The sequence below is a fragment of the Epinephelus lanceolatus genome, chromosome 19 (assembly GCF_041903045.1).
Source record: "Epinephelus lanceolatus isolate andai-2023 chromosome 19, ASM4190304v1, whole genome shotgun sequence".
Taxonomy (NCBI): domain Eukaryota; kingdom Metazoa; phylum Chordata; class Actinopteri; order Perciformes; family Serranidae; genus Epinephelus; species Epinephelus lanceolatus.
Window position 1 is genome coordinate 7,321,069 of NC_135752.1, and position 15,239 is coordinate 7,336,307.

General features: G+C 42.0%; 1 pseudogene; it reads left to right on the top strand.

Moving 5' to 3' along the window:
- Nucleotides 1–1,839: 1,839 nt before the first annotated feature.
- On the top strand, nt 1,840–9,261 carry LOC144458795 (uncharacterized; annotated as a pseudogene).
- The last annotated feature ends 5,978 nt before the right edge of the window (nt 9,262–15,239 follow it).

The window sequence follows — 15,239 nt, forward strand, 5'->3', positions numbered from 1 at the left end:
TGACCCAGCTGGTGTGCAGTGTAGAGCAGCCAAGACTAACATAAGCCAACCAGTGGAGACCGGAGGGGGGCAGTGGACACTATGTTTTCACGTTAATACAGCTAGCCAGCTATTTGTCAGCAAAGCCAACAGAAAATGAAATTAAAAGCAAGGCATTTACATCACAAAAAATTGCAATATTTCACAACCTCTAAATGGATAGCACTTTGAAATGCTGTGCTAAAGCTCACTTCATTTTTTCTCCTTTCAATTAACAGGTTAGTTGCTGCTTAACAGGTTATTGAAAGCAAAATTTACCATAACTGACATCCCTTGTGCAGAGCACAGCACGCCACTGTTTCCATGATTTCAACACAGATTCTGCATAATGTAACATTATGGGAGAATATAGTGTGTCCTCTGGATGCATCAGTAATTTGTTGTCAATTTGTTGCAACCTTTAGTCCCCCTGGTGTGTTTGTAATTGTAGACTAAAGTTGTATGCACAGAGTGTTGTAAACTTGTTATATTATTGTCTCAACAAATTTGGTAAAAGAAGCATTATGTCAGCAGATGAGGACACGACATCTACAACGTGCTCCCAATTCCCAAAAGCCTGATGAAGACTCAGCTTGTCCAACAGCAGCAAACCTTAAATGAAACTTTCCATCCTGCAAAACAGGCCTGAGGCTGGAGGCATAACCAAGGTTTAGCATTTATTGTGGAGAATGCAGCTGAAACACAACTCTCTTCCTCTCTTAACTGGAAGAACTATAATTCCATCTGTATGGGAGGGCCAGACAGGTTGACAGATGATTGAACATTCACACCTGAAATAATCAGGTGATAATCAATGACTCTCAGAACAGACTAACAGCAGTCTGAAGAGTATAACTACCATGTCCTTGGTCTGTGAAGCATATGACCAAAAATAACTAAAATACACAAGGTTGATCACAGATGTCAAACAATGTGGGTGGAAAGTGCACATCCTGCCAGTGGAGACTGGCTACAGAGGATTTGTGGCTGCATCCACAGTGAGATGAAACAGTTGGGAGTCCGAGGCCAGGCACAAGCCTTAAAAGAACTGTCAGTGGCAGCCACTGGTTATTGATGAGGAAGGGAGAGACCTCAGTTAGGTCTTATGAAAACAATTACAATGGCCAGGCATGGAGTGGAGGCATGGATGTGGCTTAAAGTGTAACTTAGGTATTTTCCAACCTGGACACTATTTTCCTATGTTTTTTCATGTTTAAGTGACTAATGAGAAACACAATATTTGAAACTGGTCCAGTTTTGAGCAAGAGTGCTGCAGCCAGCAGTGGCAAATAAGGCTGCAATGTAATCCCTGAAGGCAATTGTACACCGTCCATTTACGTACAATAAAAGTGGCTTTTCCTGCCACTGACTGGTGTCTGACAACAACAGAGGTTGAGGACAGGGAGTAACTGTTGGTGTGGAACCAGGGAAAGGCTAAACCTATAGGGAAAGTCATTGTATTCAATCACAGACATCTTGGTTACAAACCAAAGGTGATTTTAGTCAAATAGCAGGTGAATGTCATTAAATGACAACTGTGGCCAATGAGCTATGGCATTGTGCTGTTCTGTATTACAAAAACCTCATGAGAATTTCCTTGAATGTGCAGTTTGTAACATGTAGTTATCTACTCCCCAACAGTGGCATTGTGTGATAAGGACACGTGAAAACTTTATATTGTGTTGTGTCTGTTGTACTAGTCATGAGAAAAGCTCAGGAGAACACACACACACACACACACACACACAGTCGACCAGTAGAGTAGAGAGAGAGCTAAGTGGCGTTTAAGTAGAGTGAGCAGGGAAGAGAGGTGAAAGAGAGATGGAAGCAAATTATATGAAACCCGGTGTTGCTACAGCAGAACTGGAGAGAGGGGTAAAAAATAAATGGAGGTGGGCATGGCTCGAGGAGGAGGGCGCTGAGGGCAAACCATTTAAGACATGGTGCAGGAAGCTGAACGAGCCAGGTGCAGCATTTTGCGTAGCATGTTCGAAAAAGTTGATGTATGGAAGCAGTGGCAAAAAAGTTTTCCATTGTCACGAAACCCGACCCAAATCATGCTGCTGTAATCTGTGCCTTAAAAAACAACACCACGCTACCTGTGACGACTGCTACAGCCGCAGTGAGCAGAAAATTCGGGTGAGCTCATTCATTGCTGAACAAGACTTGTCATTCACACTGGCCCAGCCACTTGTCAGCCTTTGCAAAAAGCTTGCAGAAGACAAAAACGCGCTGAAGAAGTTGTCTGTGTCAAATCAGCATGCCAGCTACCTGAACACACACGCCGTTGCCCCAGAGTTCAGACAACGGCTCTCAAAAAAGCTTCTAAAAAACATGTTTTCCATGAACATTGACAAAGCAACAAACGTCAGCATGGACAAGATGTTGAATGTCCTTGTCCGCTGTTATGATGAGGAGCTCGCTAAAGTGACAGAAAGGTACACATAGCCAATGCCACAGCCCTCATGAAACAGCTCAATGATATCATGAAGTCTAATTGTCTCGACTGGTCATCAGTCATCAGCATTCTACTGAATAACTGTGCAGTGATGAGAGGCAAGAAGGGTGGAGTGGAGACACAAGCGAGAACCAAGAATCCTAATCTGCTCGATGTAAGTGGAGACACCGTTCATATGGTGTCTAATGGCGCCAAGGCACTCATGAGCCCCTTCTCCTCAGAGGTGGAAGATTTCTGCAGTGATATTTATTATGACATAGAAAAACAGAAGGAGATATTTGAAGAGTTCCAGTCTCTTCTTCATTAACCCCAGAGAAGCTTGATCAGGCCCATCTCTAACCGCTTTCTACAGATGCTGGAGGTAGGCCAGTGTTTTTTTAACTGATAATATACTGTGTTGGTGTAATATATGTTGTTTTCATTTATCGTTGTGTTCTAACATCATAACATGGACGATGTAGAAATAATTGGTATCGCATTGTTAAGAACAAGCACTAGCATCCCAAACGGGAACGGCAGCGAATCAAGGCTGGAAGGCACAAATCTCTGTGCTCTTCTCAGAGTATGACAAGTTGACAGCCTTGATCGACATGTACAGAGGTATCTTATGAGTAGGCTAAGTCATGTGTCAACTGTAAATGTGAGAGTTGGTTACAATAGGGGCAATTTAACAGTGCTATCCAGGGTTCTTGCAGAATTCTTGAATCAGTGTTCCTTCATTCAACTGCATTACTAATTTTGTTATAACATGCTTGCAGGTGTTCTTCCAACCTTTCAAGGCTTCCTGAAAAATCTGCAAAATGAAAAACCCATGCTGCACTTGCTGCATGTGGAGATGTTAGCCCTGGTCAGAGAAGTGCTCAGCAAGTTCATGAAGCCGGCAGCCATCCCACTGAGTGTGAAGGAGATACTCAAGGTTTATGTCCGGTGTCGAGATCTGCCACTATCCGACAAAAGGCTGTTTGTTGGCAGGTATTGCTACTCTGCATTGAACAATGCCCATGTGGAGAAGAAGATATGGGTCGACACTGTGTACAGCTCTCTCAGAGAGGGGTACATGAAGGCTGCAGAATTTCTTCTCAAAAACCTTCCTCTGAATAATAGCATCATTACTTAACTCTCCGCTTTGACACCGTCTTTGATTCAAGCTGAATGTGTCTGTGGGGCTTTCATCACATTAGGTAAGGCTTTGCCTAATGTAGTCAAACCAGAAGAGATTGGTCAACTAGATGAAGAAGTAAGGGCGTACCAAACAGATGTGGACCTGGTAGCTCGTGCCCAGAATTCGACTTGATGTAGACTGGTGGAGTGGAATTGTATCCATGAAGAATCAAGAGGGAAATGTGAGATTTCCTATTCTGGGTAAGCTGGTCAAAGCACTTCTCAGCATCTTCACTGCCCCCCTGGTTGAGGGATCCTTTAACCTGATGGATGACATCCTTGAAGCAGACAGATGCTCCATGAAAGTGGAGACTTATGAGGGCCTTGCAATTGTCAAATCTACTCTGAAAGCAAGGCAGTGGACAGCCTCGACGATGGAAGTAGACCAGCTATTGAGGAGGTCGTGCCTGTCGTCATACCAAACATATCAGATGTGCCTGAATAGGAAGAAAGAGATTGATGCAGCACAGAAGAAGAAAAAGCTGAGTGAAGCAGCAAGGACTCTGACTTCAGAGAAAGCCAATAGACTAGTGAAGCAGGCCAGAACACTCAGAGGCCCCAGTACCTCCACTGGAGCACCCAGAGCCTCCACTATAGGTAATGCAAATTATGCAAAAATAAAAAAGTTCTGTTTCAATTTCAATTCAATTTTATTTATAAAGCCCAATATCACAAATCACAATTTGCCTCACAGGGCTTTACAGCATACGACATCCCTCTGTCCTTAAGACCCTCACAGCGGATAAGGAAAAACTCCCCCAAAAAAAACCCCTTTAACGGGGAAAAAAAAACGTGTTTATGCTTGGTAATTTGTTGTCTCTGTTTATCTGTAATTAATGCAGATTGTTGTGCTTTTATTAGATTCCGCTAGAGCACCTAGACCCTCCACTGCCTCTGATGGCACCCCCCGACCCTCCACTGCATCTGCTGGGACTCTTATGCCTTCTATACACTGTGCGATTTTAGCAATCTTATAAGACTATTGCATGACACACTGTGAGACGTGGATCTAATAAACTTTGGTACGACGTCAAGTTTGATGTGTGCAGATTGTATGATGGCCGTTTATTACTGAATCGCAGGTTACAATGTACGTCAGTATGCAACGTCATCAGCGTGTACTGCATCAGCATACGTCATCCATCTGCGCCACCATAGGTAGCTTGCTCACCTGAAAGTTGCAGTTCTTCCACAATTTCCTTCCATGCAGCGTCTTTTTTCTCACAGTCATGATAGCAGCTGGAGGAAACATCAAATAAACAAGGCTTCTGCTGCCACAGCTCCACCAAACTTTTCCTCTTTCTGTGTGTTTTTGTTTGTTTTACCTCCATGGCAAGCTATCATTTGTTTGGGTTTAGCGCCGGTGTCGCGGTGACCATTGTGTCATTTCGTGCTGCATTTCTGTTGGTTGATTAGTAGACGTAGGTCATAGCAGCTGTCACACTGTGAGATAGTCATCTTAAATTTCTGACACCCTCAGAATTTTATCTCAGGTTGTCTTTGGTCGCAAAATGTTGACAATGGCCGTCCTTGAACCTGACTCACAGTGCGACGTAAGACCACCATTTTAGAGCCTCGACCAAAGATATCGCCACGTTTCTCCCATGATGGTCAAGTTTCGTCTGGGACAGCCCAACATCGCACAGTGTATACTGGCCATTAGACCCTCCACTGTCTCTACTGGAACACTCAGACACTTGTTCACCGGTACTGCAAACAGTTCACTTAATGTGAATTATTCTGTGTTGCCTCTGTTAATCTGCAAGTAATGTTGATGATAATGTTGAATTATTTTTTTTGTTTTTGTGATATGTAGACTCTTAGACCCTCCACTGCATCTGCTGGGACCCCCAAACCCTCCACCGCATCTGCTTGGGACTCTTAGATCCTCCACTGCATCTGCTGGAACCCCCAAACCCTCCACTGCATCTGTTGGAACACTCAGACACTTGTTTACAGGTACTGCAAACAGTTCACTTCATGTGAATTATTCTGTGTTGCCTCTGTTAGTCCACAATCAATGTTGATGCAAATTGTTTTTATCATTGTTATTATTATATGCAGACTCTACTGGAGCAACCAGACCCTCCACTGCCTCTGCTGGGACTCTTGGACCCTCCACTGCCTCTGCTGGGACTCTTAGACCCTCCACTGACTCTGGTGGCACCCCCAAACCCTCCACTGCATCTGCTGGGACTCTTAGACCCTCCACTGCATCTGCTGGGACCCCCAAACCCTCCACTGCCTCTGCTGGGACTCTTAGACCCTCCACTGCATCTGCTGGGACCCCCAAACCCTCCACTGCATCTGCTGGGACTCTTAAACCCTCCACTGTATCTACTAGAGCACCCAGACATCTGGTTACAGGTACTGGAAACAGTTCATTTTATGTGAATTATTCTGTGTTGCCTCTGATCTGCAATTAACGTTAATGCAAACTATTGTTTTCTTTTTATCAGACTCTACTGGAGCAACCAGACCCTCCACTGCCTCTGCTTGGACCCCCAGACCCTCCACTGCATCTACTGGAGCACCCAGGGGCCCCACAGCCTCTGCTGAAGCACCCAGAGCACCCTTGAAAAGGAGTGCCTTTGAGAACTTGCAGGACTTTGTTTACAAGCCCAAAAGAATGAGATAATAAGTGAAAATGGCATCACCTGTTCTTGTATTTTGTATTTTCAAGTTTTCTCTTTGCACTTTAAATTGTTTGCACTATAGTTGTTACGTTACCAAAAATGATTAAATTGGACTGACATGAATTTTTGTGTAGCCTGTTTTTTAAACCTAAAATTCAATATCCCATTGTAATACAACTGGGTGCTGGGTGCAATACAGTAAAGAATCAGCAAAACTTGGGTAAGTGTGGGTCAATTGGTTATATGCACAGCAGCCATCTTTGACAAAATTATAGAGGTAGGACGATTGACAAAGATTGCCGCTGTGACAAAAGATGTCGTTTGTGGGAGCTGGTGACGTCAATTGCAATTTTAAGAAAGTGTAAACACACTGACTCCAACACTCACCATCTATGTCTTGTTAGTGAATCTCATATGAACAGGCTGAGAACCAATATTTACATGATAATAATAAAGTCACTCCAAGAATAACACTTCATTCCTACTATATAAATGTTTGATGGTTGATTTTGTATTTAGGTTACAACAGCAGGTTGAGGACTTGAGGAAGAGGAGGGAGGAGGATGAAGACACCTTGCACCAGCAGGAGGAGGAAAGCAGGAAGCCTAAGAGTCTCGCAGTTCACATATGGAAGACGGTGGGAACATGCTGACATTTCATCTCCTGTTCATTTCATTAGAGTTTCTTCCTGTCAGTGTCATTAATGCAAAGATGAGCAATTCAGAATGCAGCATGGTGGAAAGCCTCATCATTACCTGTCATTAGTAAAAAGGTTAGACTTTCCTGCTCTGACACACTCAGGTTTGGAGTGTGAACTGTGGAGGGTGTAGTCTAGCACTAAACTAAACAGGCTCTCTTCTATTCATCTGTGTACAACTTATTTTACATTCTGTGACAAAGATCATTTATAACACTGAAATATACTGTGTGTAAAGTTGATAGTGAATGAGGCAACCTTGTAGCAGGAGTGTGTCTGGCTCAAGAGAAGATCTCAGCAACCAGCAGCCTCCACCTAAACTGCTGTAGATTTCTCATTCTGATTTTATTGCTTATCTTTGTTTTTGTGCAGGAAAAGGAAAATAAGAAGCTGACGGAGAAAAAACAGGATTTGACTGCTCAGGTCTCTGTCATATACCACAGCCAAACGCTGAAGTGTTTAATGGTTGGATACATGCCAGAGTCACTGATAGAATTGTAGAAAAACCACAGCCACAACTAAAAATAAAAGTGTTTAGCAGCTTTGGATCCCACTCTCACTGTGTGCTGTTTCTCTTTCAGCTGGAACAACTCTCTCAGAGAGAGAAACTTCCGGAACAAATACAGAACCTGAGGACAGCTGAGCAGGAATTAAAGGTAAAACACTGTTCTCCACTTCAACTAATGTGATGATATACACTCTTCCAAAGTGCTCACCTGTTCAAATAGCTTGTTCATTCAGTCAAGTTGTAGAATCAGAGTTGGTAGTTGACTTGTTGTGTTTTGTAGCACAAACTGGAGCAGCTTCAAGAAGTCCTGTGGACTAAAGATGAGGAGATACAGACAGTATTAACACTTTTATGAAATCTTCAACATATCATTTTGTCAGTGTCCCTGAGCTCCATTTTCCATCGGAGTTGTTGGTGAGTTGATGAAAATGTCACTTAATCTTTGTTTCTGGCAGAAATCCATGATGATGATAAAAAATGAGATTGAGGAGCTTTTTAACACCATCGAGGTATGTACAACATACTGTATGATGTGTGTGTGTGTGTACATTTACTTACATTGTGCCTTTCTGACGGTACATCTGTCTTCTGCAGGACCTCAGGCAAGATCAGCAAGCGCTTCGAGAGCAGTTGAGTAGGAGACAGGAGGAGCAGATATTGTAAGCACTGCCTTATATTTTTGCTGGTTCTGCTGGTAGGACAGTCGAACTGAAGTTCATAATTGAGCAGCATTTTAAAGTAAGCTAGTCTGGGTGTAGTGCATTTCAGTGGTTGATATCAGTGTTCATCATCTTGTAGCTAAGCTATCTAATGAGCAGATATTTGTCTGGAGTTTTCTCACATCTGTCTGTTGTTTGGTTTGTTAGAGCTGCACAGAGGACATCGAGTGAAGAAAGACAACCACTGGGGTTTTCAGTGACGGTAAATTTAATATCCAAACACCATAATTAAACATATTCACACAACCACAACAGGACGGACACCCAAAACTAATCAGAACAGCTTTATTCTACCAGCCATGGCGAGCACTTCCACTAGTTCCACATCTGGGAAGTTACACTTCTTTGCTTACTTGCTTAGCGTTATATGAGAAGTTTGAAACCAGCGTCATGCCTGTTTGATCAACATGTAGCTGGAGGCAGCAGCCAGTTAGCTTAGCTTAGCATAAAGGCTAGAAGCAGGGGGGTTCCAGTCTTCATATTCTGTCTGAAGGTAACAAAATCCACCTCTAAAGCTCAAAAATTGACACGTCATGTCTCTGGGTGATATGCAGGACTATTTTTGGCTGGGCTCTGTGTATCCCTGATGTCTTGTCACTACTGTAAGGTTGCCCAGACAACCAGTGTAAACTTCATGAGGTTACTCCCAGTCAAGAACTAGTGCAGTATATGAACCACCATAAAACCACAATGTGTCGACTGTACACCTTAGTTTTGTAAAGATTAGTTAAATGAGATGTAACATGTTAATTAATTTGGACTTTCCAGGCTTTGCGCTAAGCTAATCTATATTTTGACTAGAGATCTTTTCATCATGAGCATATTTCCCTAAACGTCTTCTCAGATATGTACTGAAGCTTCCTATTATCTTTGTAGGATGAGGAAGATGAAGAGCACGAAGATGAGAGTCTCTTGAAGAACGAAACTAACTGAACAGAAACTTCTCTTTCCTTCACTTTTTTGTGTATCATGTGTTTGTGTTTAGCTGGTGGAGTTGTGTGAAGGGCGCCCTGTGGAAAGGAGTAAAGATCCATGGCGCCTGTCTGCAACAGTCCAGATCCTGACTGCGACCTTTGGAACGTTGCTTTCAACCTGTTGGAGAATTACGGAGAGCTCCATCACCAATTCCCTGCCATTTATTAACACCTAGCTGGACCTGGTTAGCTGTGACAAGGACTGCATTACATCGATTTACTAAGCCTGACAAGAAGAGACTGACAGAGCTAAAATAGCCACTTAACACTTTGCACCTGTTTGCCCAGGAAGGGGGCTCCCTCGTTTGTGGTGCTTCCCAAGGTTTCATCCATTTGTTTCTGTTAAAGGGATTTTCTCTTCAGGGGGGTGCTACTTTAAAATTTGGCATTTTTATTGAGTCTCACTAACTTACCTGTTATGTCAGTGTTAAACCTTTACTAAGCTCAGCTCAGCACAGTGCTCAGGTGAGGTAGAGACTCCAAGAGGAAGCTACAAAAATCACAGACACAGCACAGAACAAATGCAAATATAGTAAAGGAGAGTGAATCTGGGGTTGATTATACTTTTGCTGATGATACTGTTCACAAACAGTAGCTGACCATTTCTGCATAGAATGCCTTTAAGGATAATAAATCCTTGATTATGCACTTATTAACAGTTAAATCAGCTGTCACAGCTCCCCCATCTGTAATGTGCACGCCATGTGGTCAAGGATAATAAAATGTGAATGAAAATTACTATAAATACAAGACTGCTCTTTTGAAACTGTGTTTGTTTTACTTTTCATCACTTTGACGTAAATGGCAGCCACATGGGGCCACAAAGAAAATGTCCTTTAAAACATAGCCTCAAACAGGTCTTTGAGATTTTTTTTTTACAATCATTATATATATCTTTATTTCAGACTCAGGGTCCATAGTGAGACATACATGGACACAACAGCAAACAAATAACATAGAATAAAAAAGAATACAGCTAATAAGTTACAGTATCTTTCAACACTGAGGTAAATTAAATATTGTTAGTTATCTGAAAATGTTATATAAAACATTGCTATTGTATCAACACAAAAAAGTGCAGTTGTAACTTAAAAACTGTTTAAAACAAAACTATGTTTTCATAAAACAATTCACTGATGAGAAACAACAGACTGTCTGTAGAGATATCTAGGCTGTTTTCCAATATGGCTGCCTGTAACCATTTGTAGTCACTTTAGAAATAAAGTTCTTATTTCTGTGTGGTGGTAAAACCTTGGAAAAGTATAATGCTGTTCCCTGCTACTTGTTAACAGCACCCATTAATAAAACAGCAGTTGATAACATTTCTATTCATGTTTTTCAAACATCAGTTCTACTGAGTAAACTGTGCAGTTAAGTCAGACGAATCTGATTTACTTAAGTTGCTAACACTTAAAAAGAACAAATTATTAAGTTGTTTTTTAAGTTGCAAAATATTCACAAAATTCAGTAAATACAACTACATTTCAAGTTAACTTAATTAAATAAAGTAAACATGAATTAAGACTAATAAATACATTTGCATACCCTTTTCAAGGCAATCGGTTTCATACAGATACAGTGCCTCATAAAATATTCAGCCCCTTGGTGTTTGGTGCTCAGAGGGGTGTTTAAAGTTTCAGATATTTTTTACAACCCAACCCTGATCTGTACTTCTCCAGAACTTTATCCTTGACCTGTTTGGAGAGTTCCTTGGTGTTCATGGTGCCACTTAGTTTGTAGTACACTTGGTTAGTGGTGGTGCTGCAGACTCTGAGGCCTTTGAGAACAGATGTATGTATGTGACCCTTAGATTTAACACAGGTGGAATTAACTTAACAAGTAATGTGACTTTTGAAGGTAACTGGTAACACTAGGTCTTATTTAGGGGCATGCACCACTTTTCAGTGTTTTGTTTTTCATTTCACTTCATCAGTTTTGACTGTTTTGTGTTGGTCCATTACAAAGAGAAATCTAAAAAAAAAAATCCCTTTAAAATACAGGTAATAGTACAACAAAATAGGAAAAATGCCAAGGGGTTGAATAGTTTTGCAAAGCAATGTATTTTTAAATAAGATCAACTTTTAGACTTTCAGACTTTACAGCAGCAGTAGCTCAGTCCATATGGACTTGGGTTCGGAATCGGAAGGTTGCCTGTTTAAGTCCCCTGACCAAATATGGAGCATGGACTGGTAGCTGGAGAGGTGCCAGTTCACCTCCTGGGCACTGCCGAGGTGAGCAAGGCACCAAACCCCCAACTTCTCAGGGTGCCTGTCCAAAGGCAGCCCCCTCACTCTGACATCGCTCCACTTTGTGCATGTATAGATCCTGTTTGTGCATGTGTGTATTTTGGACCTGTGTGTAATTGATAACGGAGTGAAAAAATTGAATTTCCCCTCAGGGGAATTAATAAAGTATATAAAATTAAAAAATAAATTAATTAATTACAGTGAAGCAGGACTTTATGCTGTTTATTCATGTCTTCCTTCCCTCACCATTTCATATGCACATACATCACTGAACCAGTGCCATGTACAGACATTTTGCAGGGCAGTTGACAAATTTTTCTCCATGAAAAAAAAACACTCCTCCCCTTCTCCTCTGCGTCCTTTATGCAGAGCAGCCCTAAACTGCATGTCATTTTGTTTCAATGAATTATCAGAGACGCAACATGGGAGACATAAACTTTATTTCATGTTGGACTGAACTGAAGATGTGCAGAAATGGGAAAGCACTTCCATGTCTGTCTCCACCTTTGGCAAGTATGACAGCTTCTAAATACTTTTTGTAACCAGTGTTTTCATCTGTTTGGAGGATTTTCACCCATTCTTCCTGCAAAAGTCTTCTAGTTCTGTGAGATTCTTGGTCTGGCCTACATGCACTGCTCATTTGAGGTCTATCCACAGATTTTAATGATGTTTAGGTCGGGTGACTGTGAGGGCCATGACAAAACCTTCAGCTTGCACCTCCTCTTGATGTAGTCCATTGTGGATTTTGGAGTATTTGCTGGAATTTAATTGAATCCATTCTTCCCTCTACCTGTGAAACATTCCCTGTGCCACTGGCTGCAACACAAGCCCAAAACATGATAGATCACAGTAGAACAGTGCACCACCCCTCCAGAGTCTGATAAATCTTCCTGCAGGTCTTTTGCAGTCAAGCAGGAGTTTTGTTTTGCCTTTCTAACAATCCTAACAAATTTTCTTGGTCTTCTAGACCTCAACTTGATCTCCACAGTTCCTGTTAACTGCCATTTCTTAACTACATTACAAACTGAGGAAACAGCTACCTGAAAACACTTTGTTATCTTATTATAGTCTTCTCCTGCTTTGTGGGCATCAGTTATTTTAGTTTTCAGAGTGCTAGGCAGCTGTTTAGAGGAGCCCATGGCTGCTGATTGCTGGGAAAAGGAGGAGTCAGGAGTCAAAGTATTTATAAAGCTTTGAAATTTGCATCACCTGGCCTTTCCTAACAATGACTGTGAACAAGCCAGAGCCCTAACAAGCTAATTAAGGTCTGAGACCCTGGTAAAAGTTGTGTGAGAGCTCAAATGTCTTGGGGTGCCCAAACTTGTGCAGGATGCTCCTTTCCTTTTTTCATTGTACAAAACAAAAATAAAACACAGATTTTTGTTAAAATGTTAAAAAGTGTGTTTCATCTTTAACTTTTGGAGATCAGTTCATCTCCTACTCACTTCACACTATTCATAGTAAACAAAATTTTGTCCATGGGTGCCCTAACTTTTGCATGCCACTGTGACTTAGTCTGGCTGTATTGAGATGTTTTAATAGTGGTTTAATTTCACAACACTGACAAATAATGCCTTAGGGCAAACACTACAGTTACCTGGCTGTCCATGAAAGCAGAGGAGGTATGGAGCTTTATCCCTATCTTTCTTCAGGAGAGTGGTCTATCAGTTTGAGAGCACTATTTATTGATTTCACGTTCAAAAACCCTGCCCTCGCACTCAAATAGCCTCTGCTTGCGCTTGGATCTAATCTGTTTCTGCTCAAACTGTGTGCTTGCACTCAGATACCATGTTGCTTGAACAGATTTCCTGCTCGAGCTTCGGCTTTTCTCCTCGCGCTCAAAGTGTTTCTGTGCGCTTGCGGAATTTCTGCTCTCAGATTTCTGCCCTGCGCTTGGATTTTTTTGTGTAACAACCCTGTCAAAATCCCCCAACCAATAGAATGCCAGATTTACTGTTGACCAATGAAATGATCCCTGCCTCGTGGGCGCGCTCGCTTTGGTATTAGAGCGTCCCGTCTGGGCGGGTACTCTTTAACCGGGTTCATCCACCTCTTCCCCTGTCGGGAGTTATTTTTCAACAGTCACCGGCTCACTATACATTATCCCTATATGTATATATTTATTTATATATATATATATATATACAGTACAGGCCAAAAGTTTGGACACACCTTCTCATTCAATGCGTTTTCTTTATTTTCATGACTATTTACATTGTAGATTCTCACTGAAGGCATCAAAACTATGAATGAACACATGTGGAGTTATGTACTTAACAAAAAAAGGTGAAATAACTGAAAACATGTTTTATATTCTAGTTTCTTCAAAATAGCCACCCTTTGCTCTGATTACTGCTTTGCACACTCTTGGCATTCTCTTGATGAGCTTCAAGAGGTAGTCACCTGAAATGGTTTTCCAACAGTCTTGAAGGAGTTCCCAGATGTGTTTAGCACTTGTTGGCCCCTTTGCCTTCACTCTGCGGTCCAGCTCACCCCAAACCATCTCGATTGGGTTCAGGTCTGGTGACTGTGGAGGCCAGGTCATCTACCGCAGCACTCCATCACTCTCCTTCTTGGTCAAATAGCCCTTACACAGCCTGGAGGTGTGTTTGGGGTCATTGTCCTGTTGAAAAATAAATGATCGTCCAACTAAACGCAAACCGGATGGGATGGCATGTCGCTGCAGGATGCTGTGGTAGCCATGCTGGTTCAGTGTGCCTTCAATTTTGAATAAATCCCCAACAGTGTCACCAGCAAAACACCCCCACACCATCACACCTCCTCCTCCATGCATCATAGTGGGAACCAGGCATGTGGAATCCATCCATTCACCTTTTCTGCGTCTCACAAAGACACGGCGGTTGGAACCAAAGATCTCAAATTTGGACTCATCAGACCAAAGCACAGATTTCCACTGGTCTAATGTCCATTCCTTGTGTTTCTTGGCCCAAACAAATCTCTTCTGCTTGTTGCCTCTCCTTAGCAGTGGTTTCCTAGCAGCTATTTGACCATGAAGGCCTGATTCGCGCAGTCTCCTCTTAACAGTTGTTCTAGAGATGAGTCTGCTGCTAGAACTCTGTGTGGCATTCATCTGGTCTCTGATCTGAGCTGCTGTTAACTTGCGATTTCTGAGGCTGGTGACTCGGATGAACTTATCCTCAGAAGCAGAGTTGACTCTTGGTCTTCCTTTCCTGGGTTGGTCCTCATGTGTGCCAGTTTCATTGTAGCGCTTGACGGTTTTTGCGACTCCACTTGGGGACACATTTAAAGTTTTTGCAATTTTCCGGACTGACTGACCTTCATTTCTTAAAGTAATGATGGCCACTCGTTTTTCTTTAGTTAGCTGATTGGTTCTTGTCATAATATGAATTTTAACAGTTGTCCAACAGGGCTGTCGGCTGTGTATTAACCTGACTTCTGCACAACACAACTGATGGTCCCAACCCCATTGATAAAGCAAGAAATTCCACTAATTAACCCTGATAAGGCACACCTGTGAAGTGGAAACCATTTCAGGTGACTACCTCTTGAAGCTCATCGAGAGAATGCCAAGAGTGTGCAAAGCAGTAATCAGAGCAAAGGGTGGCTATTTTGAAGAAACTAGAATATAAAACATGTTTTCAGTTATTTCACCTTTTTTTGTTAAGTACATAACTCCACATGTGTTCATTCATAGTTTTGATGCCTTCAGTGAGAATCTACAATGTAAATAGTCATGAAAATAAAGAAAACGCATTGAATGAGAAGGTGTGTCCAAACTTTTGGCCTGTACTGTATATATATATATACAGTGCCCTCCAAAAGTATTGTAACAGTGAGTCC